Source organism: Pinus tabuliformis, chromosome 4_1 (genome assembly GCF_031772625.1).
Source record: "Pinus tabuliformis cultivar Carrire ecotype Pingquan chromosome 4_1, CPIR1, whole genome shotgun sequence".
In the NCBI taxonomy this organism is placed as follows: domain Eukaryota; kingdom Viridiplantae; phylum Streptophyta; class Pinopsida; order Pinales; family Pinaceae; genus Pinus; species Pinus tabuliformis.
In genome coordinates, this window is record NC_142303.1 from 887,907,847 (window position 1) to 887,935,433 (window position 27,587).

At 35.0% G+C, this 27,587-nt stretch overlaps 1 pseudogene; it reads right to left on the bottom strand.

Annotated features, from left to right (window-relative positions):
* Positions 1-15,836: 15,836 nt before the first annotated feature.
* LOC149179032 (Golgi apparatus membrane protein-like protein ECHIDNA pseudogene) lies at positions 15,837-26,186 on the bottom strand (annotated as a pseudogene).
* Positions 26,187-27,587: the final 1,401 nt, after the last annotated feature.

Here is a 27,587-nt window from a genome sequence, read left to right on the forward strand (position 1 = left end):
AAGGTGACTCAAACAAATGTGAAGTTACATTTGCTTCAAAAAAATTTCATTTATACTTGTTTGACAAGCTGTCAACAACAACTGTTAACAACAACAAAAATACAGACAACAAATGGATGGCCTAAACTCCTGCTTCTACAAAAGAAACAGATTTTGACATCTTGTGAACACCTCCATGTCTTACATCTACATACAAATGATTTACAATATACCAAGCCCACAAAACATCCCTTTAAACCAAATGACCCTTCAAGTCAAGCATGTAGAAAAGATCTCAAGGATTCTTTTCAAAAGATGAAACACTTCATCATTATCTCCATCTTGGAGACCAAATCAACTTTCCTCAAGTCAATATTACATGCATGTTTACAACAAAGCAATCAACCCTTCAAGTTAATTACACATACATGTTCAAATACAAGGAAATCATCAACATCCCTGTGTTCATGAACATCATTCTTAGCATGCATTTAATCCTTCAACATTCGCTTAAGCACATTGTACTTTCGAAGCTGAAACAAAATATAATGTTGTAGCAATAAAGTGAGCCTCCTACTCAACCTTTCCATTCACCTTCTTGGTAAAATACCTGCAACTTGCATTCCATTAACAAAGAAATGCAAATAGATGCAAAAAGACATGCAATTTTAATTGGATAAGAACTCTAACCATTTCTTACCAATCCATTTCAAAGGTGCTTCCTTTGTCTGCACATCAGCATCAACATGTGAATCATCCTGAAACACATCATCCATGGAAACTTTCTTTCCATTCCTACCATTCTCTCTTTCTACCTTCTTCAACTTTTGTGGAAGCATTGTTGGATTCAGAGTCCAACATTTTGTAGCAATATGTCCTTGCTTATGGCAGTAAGTGCAACACATGTGCATCCTCTTGACAACATGATTTGCCTTGTCCAATGGACCTTTGGCTTCTTTCTTCCTTTCCTTCAAAAGTTTCATGTATGTGGTCATTCTCTTCCAACATCTAGAAACATTATGGTTATCCAAACCACAAAAGGAACATGCAATTCTTTTCCCATACTTATATGGAAATTTATCATGCTTAACATAATCAAAAGGAATACGATAAGAACTAGATTTATACCTTTCTCTTTCACCTTTATTGCCTTCATGAGGAGGTGAATTGAATGAAGAAGTGGCTCCCCTTGGAACACCATCAATCTCTTCAAGGTTGTCAGAGTTTCAACAACTCTTTGGTTCAAGTGCATGCTTGTGAACACCTGCATCCTACAAATGATATTTCAAGCTATTGCACTCTCCACAAATACAATCTTTACACTCTTGAGGTAGAAGACCTGAAATGAAACTCCTTCTTGGAACTGTTTCAATGGCCTTCATGGAAGCTTTGGAACTTTCTCCATAAGACTGTCCATAGCCAAGACCCAAAAACTTAGGCCTTTCCTCAACTATTATTGGCTCAACAATACCTTGTGCATGTTTGCCCAAGCCTTTTCCTTCATAGCCCATCTTCGACATTAACTTGGAACCTATGCCTCTGGTATGTTTTTCAAAAGAACTAATATAAGCATTCTTAGAAGAATTTGAAGACGAACAGGAATTGTTTACCTCTTCTTCAAGCTGATACTTGACTAAGGCTTCTTTGGCAACAAAGAGTTGTGTCTCCAACTCATGCATCCTTTTCAGGTTCATATTTTCAATATGAAGTTGCCTCTCCATTACCTACAATTTGTCAGAAAGCAACTTCTTCTCTTCCTCCACAGAATTCAACTGCTCTCTAAGTATGCTACTCTTCCTTCCATCCTCATACATTTCTCTCACCATATCCATCATGGTGAACAAGTCTTGCTTCTTGTCTTCATCAAAGAATCTTTTGAAGAAAGAAGAATTTGAGGACTCACTTGTAGAAGTTGTCATTATCAAAATGAACAAAAGAACTTCAAACAAGACTAACAAAGAGCTTATTCAAGAAACCTTTTGCAACAAACCTCTTGTGATTCAAGGATTTCTTTGAGGTCCTTTGGGATAAGAAGAATGCCTTCAGCCCTTCTTCCTTTTTGTCCTCTCCTGGACTGAGCTATCAATAGCTTTCGCTTCACCTCTGTAAACTCAAACAATAGTCAGTCTGCAAATAAGCATACAATCAACCTCTGACTGTTTAAACACCTTTCATACAAGCAATATTTGCTCTGTCAATCAAGCATCTTGATCTGATACCACTTGCTCTGGTATAACCAGCTTTGATATCACCTTCTTTGAAGGTGGGGTTAATCAATCTCAGGCTCCGATACCACCTGATCTGAACATGGGGCACTAAAGGATTCTTGTCAATCTTACAAGAACCTCTCCCACTTCCAAAGCTTAAATATTCCCAAGACCTTATGATTAACCAATTGCGGAATTAAAAAGTGATTGAAAATAGGTGTATGTTGGTGTTTGTTTTTAATTGTTATGTGATTTAAGTTCACTTGCTTATGCTGATATAAAATACATATAATAGTAAATAGAACAGCAAATAAGCAAACACATAAGACACCAATATAATATGGATTTCACCCAAAACTCTTGGGCTACATCTCCTTGAGCTCTAGTTAATTCAACTAGGCTCTTTGGGATTATGGCATAAGTTCTTTTACAAGCTCCATGCTCAACTCCATTGGATTACACAAAAACAATGAGCTTAAACACCATCTTATCCCTAGCTCTGAAGCTCTCAGGCTTTCTGGCTCTGGATCTCACTTTGGCTCTGGCTCTAGCTCTGGCTCTCAGCTCTGGCTCTAGCTCTGGCTCTTGGCTCTAGCTCTTGGCTCTGGCTCTGGCTCTTGGCTTTGGCTCTTTCTCTGGATCTCGCTCTAATCTTCTCTCGGCCTCTATGTGCCTCTGTAGTTCACTTGACCTCCAAGTGACTCTCGGAAACCTTCCAGTGACCTTGGCAACTTTTCGCTGCTGTCAATTGAGCTCTCTGGTTCACTCGACCTCCAAGTGACTCCAAAACTCTCTGCCTGCCTCTCAATCATGCTCTCTAGATTTTGTGAGGCATTCTTTGACTTTGCGGCTTCCACAATTGTTCCTCTGTCAATTGTGATCATGAGGAATCATCCTTTTTCCAGCTTTGCCTCTTCGCACTTCAAAACACATCCCTGTTACAGAAACGCCTGCTTGTAGCGTGGCACAAGGGATGATGGCTGTTTCCAAATGGAAATGAACTGGCGGCACAGGAAACCCGGTCATTTTGGCCTTTCTCCTGCAGAAATCCCGCATTCGAACACATAACACAATACACAGGAAAAACTGGCGAAAACACATCATTGAGCATTTAACCAGACTTCAAATAGTATAGAATCGCCCCTATAAACCTATCGGGTCTGTGTTCTTCATCACTCATCGCAAATCGCATTGCATAAGGCTAAAACCCAATTACACGGAAATACAAAGAAAATCTGCATAAACTGGATTTCAAATAATATGAAATCGGGTCTATAAACCCATCGAATCCGACCCTTATCGGCATATCGCTATCGCAAATCGCATGGTGCATGTAGCGCCCCTTTGGATCGAGGATCCGCCGATTGCTGATTAAATCTGGACTGTCCATTCCTTTCCCGATCTGATGGCTGATATCGAACATCGCATATCGCTATTGCATTGGCCCTCTGTATCGGGGATCACTAATCGTCGATCGTCGATCACCCCCATTAGATCCTGGCCGTTGATCTGACTCCTCAATCCGACGGCTGACATTGCACATCACGTATCACTATCACATATCGCATTTGGAACGGCCCGGGGGTTCTTTCCATTGACTATGGACTGTGTCGACCCGATCCGCCGATCCGATCATCGGCAATCGCAATGTCACATAATCGCAATCACCAAGTCTGGGGTCCCGATATCGGGCGAAGGCCTACCTCCGATGCGATAAGTCAGAAGTCGCAATCGGGGTTCCTTCCACCCTTGCCTTAAGTCCTCCCCTTTGCACATTTGCGATGCGATTTCCTTAAGGAGCCTTTTATGCCATTTTTAGAAGAAATGCCTCCTTTTCAAAGGACAAAGGAAACCTTCTTTCTGCAATAACTTCATCATCCAAAGTCCATTTTAGCCCATTCAAGTTGAGTTAGGTTCAAAATGAAGAGATCTCTGCAATGAGACTATTTCCAGGAGCATCCTTCGACATTCATTTTTCCTCTGTGAGGAAAATTCATAGACTTAGAATTCTATGTTAGATCCATTTTGGATCATTGGTAGTTATCTGTATAGGCCATAAAAAGTGATCACCAATATCAAGAAACTATGGTATGACATATTCAATTGTCTACCTAACTCAACAATCTCTTTCTTTCCAACTAAATAGGCTAAAAAATTATCAACCATGCTCAAAGATTCATGTAGTTGATCATTAAACCTTAATATTCCTAGATGAGCACAACAACTAGTCGACTCTCCATGGCCACAACTATTAGTAAATACTAAACAAATTCAATGGCTAGAATGGTAATAGTTATCTCTAAGACAATATGTGCTCAATACACTCATTTGTAAAATATTCATAATAAGAGGATGAAATTATGTTTTATAATAATGGAATATCCCTAAGTTGCAAGACCCATAACTTTACTACATAAAGTCACAACTAAGTATGCACATTGAACTAGAAAAAGTTCAATTGTTTGAAAAAAATAGGTCCTTATTTTGGACCACAACTTTTCATTCTATGACTTTTTTTGGGTCTTCTTTAGCTCATTAGAAAGAGAATATGTACTTGAGTTGCAAAGCTCTTCCTAATGCATAATAAGAATGACACACCCACACACTTCAAACTAGATTCATGTTAACCTTAGATTTATCAAAAGCGAGAATTTATATAAACCAAACTAGATACATATTAAGATTAGATGCATCATTCATCAAGAGGGATCAAAACCCTAAATGGCTCAATATTTCCTTAAAACTTTATAGTGTCAAAAATGTTTGAATTCAAGAAATTTGATCATTGTCAAAGCTTAATAAATTCAAAATTAAAATAGACATAAGTTGATAACGATATAAAATTGGAAGGATAAGACCAATAAATTTGAAAGTGTATTGTCCAATGATCAATATCAATATTATATAGCAAGTCCCAATTGGGTTTATCTCAGGTGGCTGAGAAAAATAATTGCTATCCCCCCACCTAGGTTCAATTCCCTATAAGTGACATGATTATGAGAAATATTGTTGTAATGACTATGTTCCTATGAATATTGTTGTATTGATCGTCACTCTTACCCTTGGCTTGAGAGAGAGAGGATGATTTCCCTTCAAATAAAATATCATATAGCAAGAAAGGTAGAGAAAATTGTTGGAAGAAATTTTAAATCAATGTTAAACATATGGGATAATTAACATGTTCATTTAATATGTGCATTAAGTACATATTTTATTTATCAATCATGTATAAATAAGAAGACTCCCATATGCCTCTTCTCATCCATAAAATATACCCAACCACAACTTGGTAATATTAATACATATTTATGAAGTTATTTTCTTAATATAATACAATAGAAGCAATCAATATTCAAACTCCTTAAATTTACTTTCAATTTCATTTTTACTGAATTTAATACATAATAAAAATATTCAAATTACATAATTTTTGTTTTAAAAAACAAATTAATTATAGCTTCAACATTATCTTGTCCACGGGGCCTTGGATACATGGTGATTGGGTGTACTGTTAAGGCACTCCTAGATGTTAAGTCATCTGTTCAATCATCTGCCCTATTTGAATGTTATTCTTGAACATGACCATGATGTAGCCTCACTAATACCGAACTTAAAAAAATAAGAATACAAAAACAAAAACATCAACATCAACATCATCTAATTTAATTATTGTCTAACTCTTTTTTATGAATTTTTTCTTACCAAACTTCAACTATACTTAACCCTTATAAAAACCATATCAAGTAAATTATTTAACTTGTATCTCTCCATTTATTTTTCACTAAAATTTAATATAAAATAAAAATATTCAAATTACATAATTTTATTTTAAAAAACAAATTAATTTTAACATCAATATCATCTAATTTACTTATTTCAACTCTTTTTAATCAAATTTTACTCACCAAATTTCAACTATGCTTAACCCCTATGAAAACCATATTAGGTAAATTATTGAACTTGTGTACAATATCCCTTTCATTACTTAAGAGGTACTTATTTCAACTCTTTTTAATCATTTTTTCCTCACCAAATTTCAACTATGTTTAACCCCTATGAAACCATATTAGGTAAATTATTCAACTTGTGTGCAATATATCCCTTTCATTACTTAAGAGGGCACATGCTTCCCTTGGTTTCCTATGGAGACATGAGTCTTTTATATTGGAATTCAAAACATGGCAAAAGAATAAACGGTGGATTACATGATAAAGGCAAGGTGGGAAAAGTGGTCAATTGCACTTAAAGTTCATCATGGTTACTATTGCCCTTTGAGTTGTGTTATCTTTACATTTAGTAACATCTTCGTATGTTTCGCTCGCTTTTAATTTAAAATTCTATATAAAAGGCCCACATACAAATTGCATGTTGCAGGATTATTGCAAGGAATATCATCACCATGTGATGAACTAAGATACCAAAATCTTTATGTATAAAAGAGGGTCCACAGCTTACAATTTTTTATGAACATAGATGTAAATCGAAACCATGGGTGTTTAAAAAAGTGGATTGTGAATAGGTGTTTTAAAAAAGTCGATTGTGTTATGAGGGAAAACACATGTTATTCCATTACTCAAGTAGCTGATATGATTGAAACTTTAGCGTGTTTAATTTTGAGATTGAATGGCAAACACGAGGAAGTTCATCTCAAATACAACTTTATTTGACAAGGACACCCTCAAACTATTTGTATCAGTGGTGTGTAGAGTACACCATTCATCATTGTGTTTTTGTCAATTATCTCGTTAACAACTCATAAGACCGTTCTTGAATAGTTACCCAATTTGGGATTGGGTCACTTTTTTAAGCAGTAGTATATCTAATTTTGGATTTCAAAGTATATTCGTTTTGCATTTTGGAAGGTTTTTTGACATATTTTTCAATTTAATCTGCATAGAATTTAATAGGAATTTCTTGGAATTACAAGTTGAAGTTTTAAATTCTCCATAATCCAAGTGCCCCAAGGGTTTTTTAAGATGTTGAATCCATATATGTAGTCAAAAATTCATTTAAAAAAAATAAATCAAGATTTAGCAAAAAAATCATCAAATTTTGGCAAAATCTCTAAAACATAACATGTTTAAACAACCGTCTTTCTTAAAGTTAAGGAGAATTTACACAATTGATTAATTGCAAAAAAAAAAATAGAAAGTGAGAAGCAATAATTTTTAGGGAAAATGCAATAGTCAACCTATTATAAAAAATGGTATAATTACTATAATTGAATTGGAATAATGTAAATGAATGCAATGTTTAGAAAACATTCTTCTCACAAATGTTTAGTTTAACACAAATTCAGGTATAATTACTATAATTGAATTGGTATAATGCAAATGAATGCAATGTTTGGAAAACATTCTTGTCATAAATGTTTACTTTAACACCAATTCAATTATACATTTGGTTTTGGTTGATGATAGAAGTAAATATATTATTGAATTTGATCCTAAAGCATTGTCTTTATTTGGATCTTTCTTAGTAGCCGCACAAATTCAACCATTATTAACAAGGAGGAAAGGTAATTATTGATGTATACATTTAGATATGGATGAAAAACAACACATTACATTCGATCATTGACAATGGTAGTAAGAAAAACTTTTCTTTGAAGACATTATGAAGATATTAGGTAATATTACAATTTTGCATCCACAACAATATAACATTGTTGGATGAAGGAAGGATGTGAACTCAAAATCACTTGATAGTGCGATCTTGCCTAGTTTATCAAGACCTTTAAGGATGAAGAGGTTTGTGATTTAGCATCATTCTCGATAATTGGTGTACTATTTGAAAAAGCATACTCTTGAGTAGCCATCAATGCATCCAACAAAAAGTAAATTTCCATATCAAGGAATAGTGATGTGGCATACCCATGTCTACATAAGTTAAGAGTATGTTTTGTTTCATCAAAGTGCGATAAAAATCTTATCAACCATGCTTAGATATTCATGTTGTTGATCATTAAACCTCAACATTCTAAGATTAAGATAACAACAACTAGTTGACTCACCGCAAACAATAACTCTTGACAACAACAACAAGTTGACAAAGTACTTGAAGAATACAAATATGTATTCAAAGATCCAACTTCCTAGATAAAACACTCCATATTGTTTTAAGTATGTTATTAGTCAATGCATCTCTTCACAAAATGATAGTTTTATAGAATGAAGAAATCCATAGATAAATTCAATAGTCAATAGAAAAATAACGTATTCAACCTATTTCTTCTCCTTGTGGTAGTCCATTCATCCTAGTTCTTTAGAAAGATGTGACATGGCATATGTGCATCAAATACAAGACTCTTGATAAGATTTCAATAAAGAATAGATATATTACCCCTTTGATTAATAATTTATTTCATGGTTTTTAGGATGTTAAGTTATTTAACAAGCTTAACCTCAAGTTAGCATAACATTACATCCCTCAAGAGTCCTAAAATGTTTATAAACCTACTTTCAAAATTAAGGAAGGCTTATTTGAATGCCTTTTGTTGCTTTTGGTTTAATGGATGTTCCTCCTACTAACGAAAGCATCTACTAAGGTTTTGATTTTGGTCCTTTGAAGGATTTTGGTCCCTATCTATTGATGAATTAGATTATGTTGAAAAACAAAATGAAATAACACTAACACATAAATATAGGGAAAACCAAATTTTATTACTCAAGGAGTGGTGAAAATTACCATGCAAATACAATCGCTAAAACAATGATAGTCATCCTTGAGAAAATATGAGGCTACTACAGTGATTCATATAAAGTTGATAAAGAAAGGATGCAACTACATTTGATAATAATGAAAAACCCCTAAAATGTAATAACCATAACCCTATTAAATGAAGTTAGGACCATGTATGCACATTAAATTGGACGAACGTGAGTTGTTTGAAAAAAAAGATCTTTGTTTGCACCATAATTTTTCATTATGTGAATTTTCTTGAGTCTTTGGTAATTTGTTGGAAAGAGAATATGTACTTGCGGTTTTATGTTTTTGTCAAGGCATAAGAATCCTAAAAAATATGTGGGAAAACCTCCAAAAATGCATGAAAAATTGAATAGCTAGAAATTATTAATATTGAGATTATTTTTTATATGACTTCAAATGACCACTTAAATCAAGTGAGTTCACTCACCATAAAATCCATGATAATTAGATAACACTTTATTTTTCATAATTTCACAAGTTTTCTACTCTACTACAACGGGATGCACATCTTATAACTCAAGATGTGCAACATTCTCTTGTAACACTAATTTCAGCATAATAGTATTTTTTTAATAATAATAATAATAAAGATCAACATTTTATGATTATGATCTTTACCAATCTGTCATTATCCTAACTTGGCAATAAAATCTTTCTTGAAATTGTAATTTCAAAATACTGAAATCATTTCTTTTAATGAAAAATGGATTAAGTTCCCTTAAATACCTTTATTGCAACTCAATCTTGTAATTTTAACAATCGATATCTATAGTTCCATCAATCCAAAGTGAATCTAGCTAGATTTCATTTTTTTTTGTCAAGTTGTTTGTTTCCTCCAAAGATGACTATAGGCTTAACCTTTGGCTTGAAAAACCATGACCTAGGGGCATCTAAGGCGTCAAGATCACTTGGGGATTGCACTCAGCCTGGGCCACACAAACTCTTAGCGTGACTGGATTTCTTCCCACAGAGTTTCAAAACGGTGACCTTCACATCGCGGAGTGACTTAAGAGTACATCCCGTCACCATCTATTCTACACCCTGTAGACTAGCTAGATTTTATATTAAAAATTATTTTCCCTTCCCATTATTTTGAATAGTTGCAAAAGAATAAATTTATAAAACATATAAAGAATGAATAATATGAAAAAAATAAATTGAAAAAAACTTTTAGAACAATGTTAAACTTATAAAATAATTATCGTGTTCAAATAAATGTGTATTCTCATTAAATCCTCTCATATTTATTTAAAGTATATCCAATCACTTTTTGATCAAATTAATGTTTAGTTATGAGAATACTTTCTTCAAATAAATTATATATATATATATATATATATATATTTTCTTAAATAATTACTTTTAAATAAAATTTAATCATAATTAAATATAAATCAAATATATTCCAATACATTGGTGTAATTACTAAAATATGGTTAAGCTCTAAAATTTCTGAGTAACATCACTATCATCATAATTTTGATTAATTTCAACTATTATGTTTTGCTTACCCAAAATTTCAACTATGCTTCACCCTCAATGAAACCAAATCAAGGAAATGATTCGGGTTGTATACATTATCCCTTTCATTGCTTGAGAAGCACATGCGTTCATTAAGAGGGCACATGATTCCATTGGTTTTTGTCTCTAAACTTCAAAATCATTTTGATGCTAGCAGTGGACTAAACCTGCTAAGAGGATAAATGAGTGGGTTTGATGATAAAGGCGAGAGCTGGAAAGCAGTGAAATGCAAATAATGTTCATTATTGTTAATGATCAAATAAATTTACCACGGACAATGTTATCACATCAAAACAAAAGGCTGCATCGTCCATCATCACCATGTGATGAACTATAATACCAAATCTTTTATGTATAAAAGAGGGTCCACATGTCAATGTCTATAAGTGTAGATGCACATGGCGGCCATAGGGTTTCCAAAAAAGCGAAAGAAACATTTCCAGGTCTTTGTTACATATGGTATTCATTTAATCATCCATTCTCAACTTGCTTATGTTATGGATGTGATGGATACTTAACGTGTCATATTTTGAAGTTGAGGAGTGAGAAAACACCGTGAGGGAGTTTATTTAAGAATCCGCTTCATTGACCAGGACTTCCTCAAAAACGGAGTGCTGGCTGGAATTTGGGCAAAAAAATTTCAAAAATATTGTAGAAGCAGTCTTTGAATCGTGTTTTTGATGGTGGAAATGGATTCAGCACCATCAAAAACGTCTAAGACACCTAAAATTTTGAAGTTTAACAACTATAACTTGGATTTACAAAAATCCTTGCCATATTTCTCTAAATAAAACCGAAATTTCCATAACTTTCCAGACAACTCCTCCACCTCGTTAGACTTCATGCTCAAAAACTACTTCCATGATTATTTCGCTTATCAACGTGTTTGCCAAATTGCCCCTTCTTTTCTTAGTTCACACCTATTACCTTACTAGATTTGGTACTTAGCCATTTCTTTAAGGTAGGTTTACCAACTTGCAGATGTCTTAGTAAGTACTTTGCAAAAGCTCCCAACAAAATATTCTCATTTTTTATTGACATGTGTGATTATGCTTGTTTTAGCCTAAATGTGTGCAATGAAAAACTAATTATTACACCCTATATCTACAACCATTTACACAAAGGTTTTTTTTTTTTTTTTTCCCTTATTGTGGGTATTTGTATTTTGTTTCAATTTTCTTGTTTTTTTTTTTCCTTATTGTGGGTATTTGTATTTTGTTTCAATTTTCTTGAAAGGAGATAAATTGTAGTTGAATAAATCTAGTTTATTTTCAAATTCACAAACCAATACTATTTATATTTAAAAATATTTATACAAAGTTTTTATTATTATTATGGGTATTTGTATTTTGTTCCAATTTACTTAAAGAGGAGACTAATTGTAGTTTAATAAATCTAGTTTATTCTCAAATTCAAATTCCCAAACTATATTGCATTGAAATTGATAAGTATGCACACAACAAATATTGCAAACTCATGCATTGTGAATATGAATTAGTTTTTCTAGAAAACACAAATAAATATATTAATATAATTATAAATAATATATTTTGGAAGTGGATTGATATTTCATAAAAATAAAAGTAGAAATTATGAATGTAGAAAACAAGATACGGAGACCAATTAAATAAAATATTTGAAATATGTTTTGCTAGAATGATTATTAAAAAAAAATCAATATTTAATTGCTTCAAGTTAGGCAATCTTTCATTAGGTAGAACATAAAATATTACAATATTCAACAAAAACATTTCATAGCTTTCTTGCTCTGTTGGAAATCAAATCACTATTGAGAGGAGGGGAAGGGGTGGATCAATAGTATTGGGGTTTATGCAATATTTTGAAATGTTTCACCAAAATTCTATACATCAATATCCCAACATATCATAACAAATCTGAATATGTTAATTTAGCACAAAATTAACACATAAACACCATCATAAATATCAAGACAACCATGCACGAGGAGACATGTATTTCTTGTGGAAATCCCAAACGAACAAAAACCACCTTGTTGTTGTTGTCTTACATTGATTCTTCTATTATTCATCAAACAAATCCATTACATAGATTAGCTGGCCACTACTAGCTAGGAGACTCGATTCATATCTCATGATTGTATATTTATGTTATGTGTGACACCTCCTATAGATGAAAACCACGGGAAATTACCAAGGGTTTTTCCCATGGTATTTGTTGTGAGAGTTTGTTTGATATGGTCATCATTAATGAAAATGAAATGTAATTAACGAGTTTATTTAGTCCATTTTGATGAAGGAAATTGGAAATAAATGTATTATGCCAGTGATGGAGAGGACTTAAGCTACAGTGCATAATGATGCTTCTTGTACGTTTGTAGCATTGATCAGTGGTTAGAGAGTCAAAGTTTAGTTATAGACTTGAGATGTTATTCTAATGTTTGTGTTGAGCAAATCATTGGGCCCAATCTGAAAGATTGTGAAACGAGGTCCACATAGAGGTTGAGGAGGTTAGGGCCTTTGGCAAGTGGTGGCTTGCCAAGATAGGAGTATGGCGTCTTGTTGGTAGTGGCCACCACCAGCTAGAAGGCCCCAACCTCCTATCAACTATTTGTTGGCAACTACCAACAAGAATCCATACTCCTATCTTGGAAAGCCACTACTTGTCGGAGGACCCAACCTCCCAACCTCTATGTGGACCTCGTTTCATAATATTTCAGAGTGGGCATAATGATCTGCTCAACACAAAAATTACAAAAACATCTCAAGTCTGTAACTAAACAATGACTCTCTAACAAATGATCAATGCTACAAATATATAAGAAACACCATTATGCACTATAGCTTAACTCCTCTCCATCACTGGCATAATACATTTATAGCCAATTCTCCTTCATCAAAATGGACTAAATCAACTTGTTAATTACATTTCATTTTCATTAATGATGACCATATCAAACAAAATATCGCACCAAATACCATGCGAAAAACCCTTGGTAATTGCCTGTGGTTTTCATCTACATGAGGTGACACATATCACATTAACATTAGCATACAATCATGAGTTATGAAATAGGAATGAAAGAAAATATGTACATAAGTCCATATCTTGCTCGTTGACATCAATGTCAACACTACAATGCCAACAAGCTCCCCTTTTGGCATTGATGTTGACCTACTAAGCCAACTTGAGCCTTCAATCTGAACACGATTCCTCCACTTGAAGCTAGCCCTTAAAGACTCCTCTTGAAGCTGGCTCCTGAAAATTGATCTCCTAGCTCTCCCACCCCCCCCCCTTTTGACATCAATGGCAAAGGGATACAGATGAATGAAACGATATCAATGTCAATGGAGCCAACAATCCTCCATTGATCAAATAACGACTAGAGACATTTGAAATACCCCCCTTGGACACATGCTAACTCTTGTGATCAACACAAAAGTTAGCAATACAAGATAACATGGCCAAATACTCTCTATCCTTAAACAAACATATCAACACTTAACAATACATGCCCAATACACATGACATCACGGAAACAAGTAATACTTTTTCCTTTTAGCAATGACAACAAACTCTTATCAACAATACTATCCTCAAAAAATCATAGCGGTAGCATACATCAACAATAACACAAAATACAGGTCATCGATATGACCTTTCAAACTCACCCATACTCTCTCATCAGTAGTAATGTAAGATGACGAGACCTTGGCAACAACACTACTCTCTCCATCTCTTACTAGCAATTAAAATATGGCATTACAAGGCTCATATTCTTGCAGCAACATATATCAACCTCTGAACAAACAATGACAACAACATAACTCTCAAGTCAACAATCTAATGACAAGCCCTTGGCAACATTCACGGGGGCTTCCCTCAATGAACCTTTGACATATCACGTGTGTTTGTAGCATATTAAATAATACCCTTAATTTCACGACATATTAGAAAATACTTTTAAAAAGTACATTATTTAACCCCCTACCAATATGAACCCAATACACCTTCCCAATTTAAAAAACCCCTACTTTCACTAGATATTGTAGGTACCATTTTTCATTAACATTTTTATAACTTTTTATATTTTTTCATTAACTTTGAGCTTCATTTTTTATACCTGCCAATATAAAAACCCTTTACACTTTATTATATTCTTAATATATTATGCCTTGTTTTCTTCAATATATATCCCCCAATATGAATGCATGTGGTATGGTATTCCTCCCCTAGTGAATCCCCTGTGGAAACATTCTTTTGACTCCCGTACAATAACATTATATCAACATATCTCTTAGGAATACTCTCTCAATAAGACTACTTTAATGACATGATAGCTCAAGATTTCCACCACTACATAGCTTTACATGGAATTGCTAACCTATACAAACAAAACCATACAATATAGGGCTCATAGCAATCTACAGCAATACATGATAGCAATATGAGTTCACAACGAGACATAACTTAGCCAAGTACTTGGCATTTATAGTAGAAAGTAAAGCTAACAACATATACACGGCTTATTCTTGACTATGCATTTTGCAAAGACCATTGCATACCACCTAATATATATATGTGCACGCACGCTCATGTGCAAGGCATAAGTTCAGGGAAAAGTCACCCAGAACTCATGGATATGGGAAATATAGCCCTTGCAACCACAAATTCTGTCATCAATATTTATGTACAAGCACCTTTAACTCTGATTTTCACACACTAGTTTCGAATCATGTGTGTCTGGGATTCTAAGGGCTGCAATTATAACATTACAGGATCTAGTACAGGTTGACTATTATCAAGAAAAAAGGAAGACAATTATAAAAAAAGATGAACCATGTGCTAGAAATCCAACCCAAGCTCAATATATGAACAAATTGAAAGCACAAATTCACTTGACCTTCCTTTTTTATGCGATTTTCAAACCCGTCCTTTGAGATTCCCATCTGCACAATTGTAGATCAATGATCTGGACTATTCATGAGGCTGATTACTCTTCTAGGTTTTCCTTCTAGGTGCATATGCAAGGTTTTTTAAATTTTTTCAAATTTACCAAGGTCAATTTTACATGATTCCAACATTGCATTCCCAAATCCAAACCCAAGTCAGCCTATTCTCAGCTGGCATCATACATACACAATGTTCGTTCAGCTTCTAATTATTTGTTTGCACATCATATATCGATTTTTTATAATTGGCACATATGAAAGAATGAGGAGCCCAGCAATGTGGATGTTGAAATGTCAATTCTCTTGTGTCATTGAACCCGATTCCAACAATGTGGATGTTGAAATGTCAATTCTCTTGTGGCATTGAACCCGTATGGATTTCCCGATCCCAGCTAGAAAATACTATAGTTTTGTTGAATAAATTGACTACAGGCCAATGAATAAACAACCAAATTGTTTTATAACACCATTTCCATTGCTTTCAAATGCATCAAACAACACTAAATATCGAATGCAATGTTGATGAAACATGTGAAGCAAATAAGTGGGATGCAAAGTCTTGAATCTGTCTCTTTGCATGTTTACGACATTTGGTAAAGCCGTTGATGTTTGCAATAGTGAGTGTCAAACAGATTCCATCCATTATTGAATTGAGGCTTTTGTGATCCATATCAATTATAAAAAGAGTTTCGGCGAAAATCACATGAAGAAAACATTTGTCGACGCGTTTCAAACCAACCAGTGTGGTTCATCGTCAGGACAAGTTGAAGAAACAGATCCAGCTTAGCATGTTAAATAGTCTGAGCAAAGCCTCCAATGGTTAACTTGACCAACGGCTAATTTTGACTTTAGGACCATGTTCAAGGAAATTAGTTATATTAGGTAACTAATCCCTTAAAATTTATAAAAAATATATAAATATATAAAAAATAATTTTAATTGGTTTTAATAGTTAGTTAATAAGTATTATTTGCATAAAGCTTGACCCTGAAGACGTCCTCGTCAGCTTCGATGTGGTTTCCCTTTACACTTGCATCCCTATAAAGGAGGCCTTGGAAGTGATCTATCGCCTAACAAATCCCGATACCGCTCGGCTGGTTGAGATTTGTCTCACTTCCACTTTTTTTTGTTTCGAGGGTGAATTCTTTGAGCAGACCTGTGGTGTTGCCATGGGCTCACCCCTTTCCCCTATTGTTGCGAATCTTTTTATGGAGGATTTTGAAGCCAAAGCTTTAGCCTCAGCCCGTCTCCTTCCCAAGCTATGGAAAAGATATGTTGATGACACTAATGTCATCTGGTCCCATGGCCAGGAGGAGTTGGATCTCTTCTTCAATCACCTCAACTGTCAATCTTCTACCATTAAGTTCACCATGGAAAAAGAAGTTGATGGTTGCCTCCCCTTCTTGGATATTCTTATTTCTAAAAACCAGGACGGTTCCCTCTCCCACTCAGTATTCCAGAAGAAAACGCATACTGAGCAGTATCTTCATGCCGATTCTCATCATTTCCCCGCTCAAAAATTGGGTGTTCTTAACACCCTCGCTACTCGTGCCCTTAGGATTTCTGATAATAAGAGCTTTGATAAGGAGAAATCCCATCTCCTTAATGTCTTCATGGAGAATGGCTATAGTAGGTGCTTAGGTCAGAAGGCTTTTCTTAAAGCTTCTAAATATTCTGTTATTAATAAAGTTCCTAAAGAACACCTGCCAGGTTTCCATCTTCCCTATGTCCAGGGAACCACGGACAAGATTGCTCGGATCCTTAAGAAGTTTAATATTCCCTCTACCTTTAGGCCCCTCAATACCATTCGTAAATCCCTCCGATCGGTGAAAGATCCCATTGACCCTAAGGACATGAAGGGTGTCTACTTGATCCCTTGTTCTTGTGGGACCCCCTATATCGGGGAAATAGGGCGCTCTATCCATCAAAGGATCAGTGAACACGCAGCTGACCTAAGACATGGGAGAACCAAGTCTTCAGCGTTAGCGGAGCACGCGGAAAAGACCAAGCATCAGGTCTGTATTGAGGAAGCCAAGGTTATTACCAAGGTGGCGCAATTTCATCACCGTAAATTCAGGGAGGCGATTGAAATTGAAAGAAGGCCTAACAATCTTAATAGAGATGATGGCTGGAAGATTAGTAGTTGCTGGATCCCTGCCCTTTCTTCTTAGTCCTTCCTTTTTCCCCCTTCCCCCCTTTTTAATTTTCGAGGTTTCCGTTTTTTCCTTTTGCTGCCCTTTCCATCCTCCTAAGGTTTCTCCTTTGTTTTGTTTTTTCCTATTGTCCTGTTCTGGTCCTTCTAGTAATTAATATCTGTCGCTCGTTCTATTTTTATTTTTTCCTTTTCATGGTTTTCTTAATATTATTTGTTATTAAGCTTTTTCCTTGACCTTATGAACAAAATTTAATTATATTAATAAGTTTAATAAAATTTAAAAATTTAATTATATTAAAAACTAGAAATTATTTTAACCATTACTCAATAATAATTTATCCCCTAGTAGTTTTTATTTATTTATTTTCATTGGATGAATTTAAATTAGAATTAAGTGTTTCAATATTTAAATGAAATTAATATTATAACACAATAATATAAACAATATTTTTATTTTTATTATCTTTTAATATTATTTTCTCGTTATCTACTCATTATTTATTTATTTATTTTAATTAATTAATTAATTTTTTTTTGTTTTTTGTTTTTTGTTTAAGTTAAATTAATTTAATTTCTCGTTCTAATATATTTATACTAACTAACTTTTATCGTAACAACCCTTTAATATATATTTATATTTATATATACATTTAATCTAGACATATACTATAAGATAGGTCCTTTATATAACTACTTTCCATTTGATTATAATTTTTATTTATTAAATAATACTTATTAACTAACTATTAAAACCAATTAAAATTATTTTATATATTTTTTATAAATTTTAAGGGATTGGCTACCTAATATAACTAATTTCCTTGAACATGGTCCTAAAGTCAAAATTAGTCGTTGGTCAAGTTAACCGTTGGAGGCTCTGCTCAGACTATTTAACATGCTAAGCTGGATCTATTTCTTCAACTTGGCCTGACGATGAACCACACTGGTTGGTTCGAAACGCGTCGACAAATGTTTTTTTCATGTGATTTTCGCCGAAACTCTTTTTATAAGATTCCATCCACTAAAAGATAATCAATATTAATCTTGACTATGGCCACAATTGCAAGTGTTGACCAAATAATGGTCGCAATATAGAGCGTCCACCTGGAAAACCAGTAATCCTTCTTATTTATTTGCACTAATGAATATTGACCAAGACATTCATATCTCCAAATACTTCCCCACGCCCATTTATCTCATTCCACCATTTTAAGCCTACCAATATCCTTCCGCCAACATTCTTAACAATCCAGAAGTCCAGAGTGACCAACAAAATCGTGACGACAAAGTAAAGAAACATGTCTTTGGATGGACATAGCTCTCCCCAGTGCCATGTTTGTGACGACAAAGTCGATCACAAAGTAAAGAAACATGTCTTTGGATGGGCATAGCTCTCCCCTGTACCATGTTTCAAGAAACAACGATTGTTCTCACTGGATGAACATCTATTATCGCTTCAAAGTTCAAACCATTAGCACTACTCCATGCAGTAAGAGTTCACTTTTGGCTTCTCCACTTGATTTTGTCATTTTCATAGCGACCGCGTAATGTTCTGTCATGGACATGTATACACTCTAATCGAACCCCACATACATCGTAATTTTAACTTTAATTGATAACTTATACATTGTAATTTTAACTTTAATTGTTTAAGTTAACAATGTTGGTTGTATTGTTAAGGTTTTTTTAGATGTTAAGTCATGGTTCAATTAGCGAAGTTATAGATTCAATTCACGGTTTTATTCAGATGTTATTTTTGGACATGACCATGTTGTAGGCCCTCCTAAATGTTAAGCCACTGATTCAGTTCCCCCTATTCGAATATTATTCTTAAACATAAACATAATGTAACCTCATCAATACTAAACTTACAAAAAAAATGTTTAATTCATCAAATTAAAATGAACTAGATCCATGTGAATCCAACAACCCAATGAACTCACCAGAAATGCTTTCACAACTATTTGGAAGACCCACTAGTCAGTACGCTTTTGGACCAAGACCGCATCAAACTCCTACTCACCATGACTAATTAATTTCATACGGTATGCTCCTCTTCACCTTTTATGAAGGTTGAATCAATGAAAAATCAGATAATTAGTGTGTTTTGAACCATGACCAATCAAGAGTGCTACCAAGAAGATGCTCCATTCAACGCAACTCATGATACATGCAATCCAACCTCTTGAATGTACACAACAACACATTTAAACTTGTTTGAAAATGCCAATTCGAGCCAGATGCTAGACTACACACATACCAGATCAACCATCACTTAAATATTTAATGTGTTTAACCTTTACACAATTTACAACATGACATATATAATTTAATTTCCCATCTGACACTCAACTAGATCAAATGTAACTAAATCAATTGATCAATCTTGACAAGATCAAGTATTAGAGGATCAAATAAAAAATGATTTGAAGTTATTCCATTAACAATTTCCATATCCATGGTACTACTATGTTCATGCTCAATCAAACTTTTGGACTAGGTCAAATCTAACAAGGATTAAGGATTAAATGTATTAACTCCACATTTATGACCAGATCAACCAACTAACGGTTTGACCATGAACAAACTCAAATATAACAACAATGAGTGTTCAATTCTTTGGCCCAAAGGGTGAATTCTTTATGTACTAGATGAAAATTCAAAATAATGCTGGATCTAAAGAGATCAAGTGTGTGTGTACTCCCATGGATTGTGTTTGTTACTTTTTTGGAATGGAGAAAACTTTAATACCAAAAAGGAAATACTGAAACAATTGCTATCAAAACTGAAGAAGCCTTCTTTTCTTGGAGGAGCTCGCCCTAAGCTCATGCACCTTCTACAACACGCTCCCCCTAATACCAAGTTGAATTAATTTTTTTATTAAGCCTTTTGTTATAACTTTTCTGTCCACTCTTTAACGATTCAATCTCTAATATATGCACCTCTCTCTATCTTCCCTTTTCTCCTCCAAATTCTCTTGCATTTCTTTGGCAGGTTGCTTTGACACATTGTAGTGAGGATGACCATACAATGGTATTTTTTATTTTTCCTCTTATCCTTCATGAACTAGGTTGATTTTCTAGATTTCTTAAACTGGTGATGAGATCTACACATTCCATACCTACAATCTCATGGTTTATGGCCATACTTGTCACATTTATAACATTTTATGTGACCTAAAAATGGAGGGAAATACCTATTCTTCCCAAATGATGTACTCAAATTTATTTTTACATAATATATACCATTAGTGGCTTTATGGCCAAAAATATTGCACAAATGACAAAATCCATGAAAAGAATTTGTATACCTAGACACCTTTGGCCTTTTATTTCTTCGATCTTCAGGAGGAAAAGGTCTTGGCAAACCCTCTTTGCCTCATTGCTTTTGTTGTTGTCCTTGGATTTCTCATTTGATTGTAGTTGCCTCTAAAATAGATATGCTATTTTCTGACTTATTTCTTGCATAATCTACCTCAACCTCTAGTTCTTCACATTGTTTTTTTCCTCCTCTCGTTGGGTTTTCATATTAGAAATTTCTTCCTTAAAAATTGTACACCCTTTCATCAATTATTTCAAGGAGCCATTTAAGATCTTTGTTTTCTTTTGAGATCCTTTTGTTTCTACCAATGTTGAGCTAAGATGACCTTGATCTTCAACTAATCTCTCCCTTTATCCACAATTCATATTGATTTCTTTTCCATGCAGTGCATGCAACCTATCCCATATCTCTTTTACTGTCTTGAGATCCTTGATTTTCTCAATGTCTAAATTGCAAATATTATCATACATTGCACACTTGGCCTGTGCATCTCATTGACAAGATTGATTTGAAGGGGTTTTACCATGATAACCATTTGTCACCATTTTCCAAAATTCATATCCATGAGTAGATATGTCTAATTTCAACTTCTCTCTCCATTCGTAAAAATTTGCAGGACTAAGCAATTAAGATACAACAAAGGAACCTTCTCTAATACCACTTGTTGAAAATCATATCACTACTGGGGGGTGAATCGGTAGTAAAATGGTTTATGCAATGTTTTAAAACTTTTCACCAAAATTCTGAACAATTGGTAACCCAACATAATATAACAGATTTGAATGCGTTAAATTAGCACAAAATTAATACATAAACACCATAATAAATATTAAGACAACCGTGCACAAGGAGACACAAGTATTTCTGGTGGAAACCCCAAAGGGAAAAAAACCACCCTACTGTTATTGCACTACTCTGATTCTTCTATTAGTCATAAAACATATTCATTACATAGATTAGCTGGCCACTACCAACTAGGAGAGTGGATCTCTACCACAGTTTGTTGGCCACCACTAGCTAGAAGGCCCCAACCTTCTATCAATTGTTTTTTGGCCACTACCAACAAGAAGCCATACTCCTATCTTGGCAAGCCACCACTTTCCTGAGGCCCCAACCTCCTCAACCTCTATGTGGACATCGTTTCACAACCTTTCACACTTGGTCCAATGGTCTACTCAACATGCACATTACAAAAACATCTCAAGTCTTCAACTAAGCTCTAACTCTCTAAAATGATCAATGCTACAAATATACAAAAAGCATCATTATGACCTATAGATTAACTCCTCTCCATCACTGACATAATACATTTATATCCAATTATTCTTCATCAAAATGGACTAAATCAACTCGTTAATTACATTTCATTTTCATTAATGATGACCATATTAAACAAACTCTTGCACCAAATACCATGTGAAAAATACTTGGTAAGTGCCTATGGTTTTCATCTGCATGAGGTGTCGCATATCATGAGATATGAAATAGGCATGAAAGAACATATGTACATAAGTCCATATTTTTCTATTGACATTAATGCCGACATGTTCTTCAAATGTGATCATAATAGTGAAAGCCTCAATACTTGTGGTTCCTTCATTAATGAGAACCAATTACCTAGTGGGCCTTATTTGATGAAGGTGACCCTTTTAAATTAAATAACTATCCACTACTTATCTAATTAGCCTTATTCAAAGAATATGGCCACGTACATCAATTAATTAACCTATAGTACTGTTGTTAGGTTAGGACCCTAACATGCTCTTTGTTGGGTATGTATTATATTCTTTGCATGACTAGTAGTAGGCATTGTTAGGTTGTGCTAGCATAGCAAGGTGGCTGCAAGCCCCCCTACCAGGGGGTTTGCAAGGGGGCAACAGCCACCTTGCACAGGGTTTAGGAAACACCCCAATTTTTATTTTTTAGGTGGACGTAAGTATGGTTGGAAAAACCCAATGATGGTGACCCACCCATGGTTTTATGCATGATGGTTTAACCTACTTTCTTTTCGTAGATACAGTCAAAGGAACTACAATTGTGTTCTAATCCAGGGTTAATGGATACAAAGTTTATGATTTTTGGCATGCATATAATATATTGTAACATTGAAAGGAACATAATGAAAAATCAATTTGGTTTTCTCAGTTTTTGGTTCCAAGAGAAAAATATTTGCTTATATTTTATGTTCTCACCATTGCATATTTTCTATTTTTTTAAGAATTGATTTGCAAAAATTTATATATAGGGTAAAAACCTTCATTATCCCCATTTAAAAACAACATTGCCATCAAGGCTGGAGGTGAGGAAAATGTTGCAGAATCATTGTTGGTTCCCATGTGGCATCTTTTGGCTCCATATCTTTCCACTAGATCAATACTTCTTTGCTTATGGATAGAGCCCAATGGACCATTCTTCATCAAGTTCCAATAATTTAGTTTGCACCTAGCAATTTGATCCAACTACCTTCTTCAAAAAGACACATGAAATAACGGATGAATCTTATAACGGGCTAAAAGAACTATTTTGTAGGCTACTTGGCCAGTGCATTAGTTGGTTGCATATGGTCCATAGACCTTTGGTGCTACTTTTGGGTGGATTTATCTTTGAGGGATGTTTTTATATAGGGCCAAAGATGAAGAAACACGTGATTCCCTTCTACAAAAGACTACTCTTTGGTTAGTGTGTAGGATTCATTCTATTTTGAGCCATAACAAAATTGTCCTTAAGTGTGTGGATTGTAACGACACCTCCCCTCATATCTATCCACTTTCACCATCTTACCCGGGGTAAACATGAGATGAGGGGATAATGAAAAGAATTGACCTCCTAGGTGACCTTAAGGAAGTGGAATCGATGGAAACCCACAATAAAGACCCTCTATACCTACTACAGGACTCCTAGAAGCCTTCCGAGTCATCCCCATGACCAATCCCTTGGTACCACTAAGTTTTTAGTGCATCAAACCCATGGACGCTCCCTTCATATGGGCAACGGTGCATCTATGAGGCTACAGATTCTCCCACAACAAGTCATGGGTGTGTATGGGGACTTTTCTCCTCATTCCTATGCTTACGACTCTGATATTTGTGACACTTTTCAAACCCATAATCTAGGTCACTGGCCAGAAACCCCTGTAGCTTTCAGTATCCATAATTTACATGAAAACAAGACTTGCAAACCAAAACTGGCTCCAGGACTAGGCGTGATCATCCCTAACCAAGACTAACATTCTATCAAACACTTTGCATCAATGCAATCTATATGACATGAATACAAGATAGAGCATAAATTACTGATAACTCATATGAAACTTGACAAGAATGATCACCACCCTCTTCCCTTATCTGTTTTGACATCAATTAGGTCTTACATCCATTATCCTTTTAGTTACAAGTAAATACAATAAATAACCATGACTATAGCCAAGAATATAACCATGCCTTTAAACAACATTAAACCATGTAAATAACAATGAGATAACATCCATTAAGGACACATAATAACAAGTACAAACGCAAGAGAACTTAGTTTTTATTAAACATAGGCAGGAGACAACTAGGTTCGGGACTTCCATGTACCACCCAACCATAGACATGGTTGAACCAAATCCTTCTTTCAGCCAGTGACCCCTGTGCAATATTCCAAGCATGAATGTGGGATCTCATGGATAAACCAATCCAGAAACAACTAAGGGAATCCGTAGGTTAAACCACCTCCACCCCCATGAAACTGTGATCTCACAAAACCAGCACCGAGATCAAAAAACCAAATCGAGCTTGGAATGCCTATGGTCTCCATCATTATCCTTGAGGAATTTTCCTTCTCCTTGTCTCTTAGTCTTTACCGTAATCTACACCAGATCATGAGTCCCTACATTGAGACTCCACCCTTAGGATTTACCATGTATCCCACTAAAACCGGTCAAGGGATTCCTAGGCCTTTGTGAATTTTCCCGAGACCACCTCCGCCCCTGATTCGGAAACCATTCGGTAATTCCAAGGCGCAAAACCAAGAAAAATCCCATCACACCATGGATATCTAGAAAAAGGCAAGGCAATGTTTAAAACCACTATTGCAACCCCGGAAAACCATTCCACTGACAACGAGAGAACCAAATACCAACATGCAAAGCCACGCATGTCAAAACCAAGTAGTAAATCACACATGCAATATGTTACCTACAATTATTCCTGCTAAAGTTGCTTGATCATGCTCTTCTTTTCTTGTTCTTTTCTTTCCTTTATTTTTCTTGTCCTTCCTTCACTTGTTTGCCTTCCTTGCTCCAAATCTAGAATTCTCCAAGAAAACTCTAAGTGTCCAAGAGTGAGAGAGAGAGGGAATAATGAGAGAGCTCCAAAACTGAACTGACAAAAGGTTACATTGACCAAGCCTGAGCAAAAGCTTGCCAACTGATCCTCAGAAGATTTTTATCAATGAGGCCTCTATTTTCTTCAATTTCCATTAGTTTCCTTCATTTTCCTCCTCACATGCAACCTATGACCTTTCACCTTCCTTTTCTCCTAATTTCCATTATTTTCATAAATAAATGTGCCAAAAATGCCATTTTTCCTTTCCAAATCCTTTTCCATTTCCTTTGCCAATTTCCTTTAGCCATAATAACCAAAATGAACACCCACTAGGATGTTTTGCCCAACATTCAACTTGGAATAAGTGTCCCTTAACTGTGATCTTATTTTTCCTTTATTAACTTTTATTACATGAACTTTTAACTAGGGTTTGTTACAGATCCCCCCCCCCCTTGGGGAACACTGTCCTCGGTGTTAAACCACACCAAGACCTCAGCAAAATTGTTGAAAAACAAACATACTTCCCATGGAGCTTTATAACTTAGCTCGTTGTAGTATTTACAATGATTGACCTTCTCAAAAGATAAACATCATGACAACATGACAAGATAACAACAATATAGCTTATTGGAGATTTATAACATAGCTCGTGGCAGTAGCTACATAATAACCAGATATACACATATGCACATTTGTTAAACCAACAAATAAAAGGATAGGATGTATGCATCAGCAACAAGGGAATCTAGAGGTTTACACCTCCACCCTCAAAAGTAATGCTAAGATTCACTTCCTTCCCAGGAAGTACAGAATCCACTACCAAAGTCAAAGATGCATCCAATGTCTAACGCTACAATCCTACACCACTTTTCCTATCAACAAACAATTGCCAGCTCATTGTTTTAAGGCGCACTCCTAATATGCATCTAATTCCATTTGGCAATGCTAATGACCAAAACAAATCCATCCCCGACCTTCTCTTCTCTGATACACAATATCTTGGGCAATCCAGTCACCCCCTTTTGTGCAGTCACTTACCTTCCAAGTTCCCCGACATCCCCTATCCTAGGAGATCCATCCCTCGTCAAGGCTTCCTTGCATTGGAAGGTCAAACAACCAAGGCATATACCTGCCTCAAAACCATCATACTAGTCATAGCATGCTTATGGAAATCAATGGACACTATTGGGCACCAGTGTCCCACAATGGCCCTACTCTTGAAGTGCTTTACTAGCATACTGCTGCATGTTCCAATTCCTTTTGTTGTTGTTGCTAATGCTTTCCATAGGTTTCAACCACCCAATTGGGCATTTCATGCTTTCTTGTACCAAGCACATAATTTCCATTAGATTCAAAATAGATTAAGATAACTTCAAATCATACTTGATTTGTGGCCTGTCAACAAGGTACACTTGAAATTATGTTTGTTTCTTGTCACAACAAGTCAAACTAGCATTTTTGACTGAATCATCATGTAAAAACATATCACATCAGGTTAGCTCAGAACAAAACCATCATAGATCGAAATCATAAATCACATGTAACCATCATAAACCAGAATCATAGATCACGTGTAATCATCATAGACCAGAATCATAAATCACATGCATAGTAAAACTAAAATAAACTACTAATACTTATCCTTTAATCAATCCTTATCTTCTACCTTTCTCTTTATTCTGTATGCATAACGGATTAGTTTCCACACCCGAAAAACACCTAGTGCCTTCTACTCAACCATGTGCACATACTCATAGTGTGCATCACACACATACAACCACACATGACATACAACACCATGAAATACATGCACCTACACCTAACATACCACACATACACCTACACCGAGTGTACAACAGAACATAATACATACTCCTACATCAACTGTACCCCACAACACAATGAATACATATGTCATGATACCACGACTACCCAATGCATATACATAGTACTGCATACCCGCAACATAGCATGTACGACATGCGCACAATACCACATGTATAGCAGTACCATATGTACAACATGTACACAATACCATAGAAAATTTTAGGGGCTAATATTCACAGGTGGGTTAATTTTCCATGATTTTTCCAAAAAAAAAAAAATCACCATTTTCTATTTTTTATAAAAATGATTCGCCCAAATTTTACAATATAAAATTATTTTACCTAAAAAATCACCAACTGTTGGGCATGGAATCCCCACACAACATATTTTTGGCCTTAAAGCCCAAGTTTTGATTAATATTGTTGTAAAGATTCTCCACGCAGGGTTGTGGTGGGCCAGTTCTTTGACTCTTTGACAGAAGTACAGTCTTCGCGCTCCAGGAAGCCGGACGAAGGCACAAGACTATAAACATATACCGGTCAAGAGGGATCAGAACAGTTTGGACACAGAGGTCTTGAAAGAGAGAATGCAGCAGGTTCAACAAGCAGTAGCTCAGTGCACTGAGACCATT